Source organism: Equus quagga, unplaced genomic scaffold, assembly GCF_021613505.1.
Source record: "Equus quagga isolate Etosha38 unplaced genomic scaffold, UCLA_HA_Equagga_1.0 HiC_scaffold_11073_RagTag, whole genome shotgun sequence".
NCBI lineage: Eukaryota > Metazoa > Chordata > Mammalia > Perissodactyla > Equidae > Equus > Equus quagga.
In genome coordinates this window covers 30623-32034 of record NW_025792148.1, presented here as the reverse complement: position 1 = coordinate 32034, position 1412 = coordinate 30623, and positions in this window count along the sequence as shown.

The window sequence follows — 1412 nt, the reverse complement described above, 5'->3', positions numbered from 1 at the left end:
TGGTGAGTCTAGCTAAAGGTTTGTCAATTTTGTTTATCTTTTCAGAGAACCAGCTCTTAGTTTAATTGATTTTTTCCACTATTTTTTTAGTCTCTATTGTATTTATTTCTGCTTTAATCTTTATTATTTCCTTCCTCCTGCTGATTTTGGGCTTCATTTGTTCTCCTTTTTCTAGTTCCTTGAAGCGCACTGATAGATTGTTTGAGAAAAATCTTGTTTTTTTGAGGTAGGCCTGTATTGCTGTAAACTTCCTTCTTAGTACTGCTTTTACCATATCCCATAAATTTTGGTATGTCATATTTTCATTTTCATTTGTCTCCAGGTATTTTTTGATTTCTCCTTTAATTTCTTCATTGATCAATAGTTGTTCATTAACATTGTGTTTAATCTCCACATATCTCTGGCTTTTCCAGTTTTCTTCTTGTAGTTGTTTTCTAGTTTCATACCATTATGGTCAGAAAAGTTGTTTGGTATTATTTGAATCTTCTTAAATTTTTTGAGACTTGTTTTGTGGCCTAAGATGTGATCTACTCTGGAGAATGCCCCATGTGCATCTGAAAAGAATGTGTATTCTGGAGGCTGGCCCAGTGGCATAGTGGTTAAGTTCGTGTGCTCTGCTTCAGTGGCCCGGGGTTTGCCAGTTCAGATGCTCAGTGCAGACCTACACACTGCCCATCAAGTCATGCTGTGGCGGTATCCCACATAGAAACACTAGAAGGACTTACAACTAGGATATACAACTACGTACTGGGACTTTGGGGAGAAAAAAAAAGAAGAGGAAGATTGGCAACAGATGTTAGCTCAGCGCCAATCTTCCTCACCAAAAAAAAGAATGTGTATTCTGCAGTTCTTGGATGGAATGTTCTGTATATATCTACTAAGTCCATCTGGTCTAATGTGTCACTTAAGGCCAATGTTTCCTTATTGATCTTCTGTTTGGATGATCTATTCATTGATGTAAGTGGAACGTTAAAGTTCCCTACTATTATTTTGTTACTGTCATTTTCTCCTTTTATGTCTGTTAATGATTGCTTTATGTATATAGATGCTCCTATGTTGGGTAAATAGATATTTACAAGTTTTATGTCCTCTTGTTGGAATTGCTTCCTTTATCATTATGTTATGCCCTTTGTCTCTTGTTCTCGTTTTAAAATCTATTATGTCTGATATAAGTATTGCCACTCCAGCTTTCTTTTTGTTTCCATTTGCTTGGAGTATCATTTTCCCTCCCTTTACTTTCAGTTTGTGAGTGTCTTTAGATCCAAAGTGTGTGTCTTGCATGCAGCATGTATAGGGGCCTTCTTTTTTTTATTGATTTAGCCACCCTTAGTCTTGTTATTGGAGCACTTAGTCCATTGACATTTAAAGTAGCTATTGATAAGTATGTACTTATTGCCATTTTGTTACTTTTT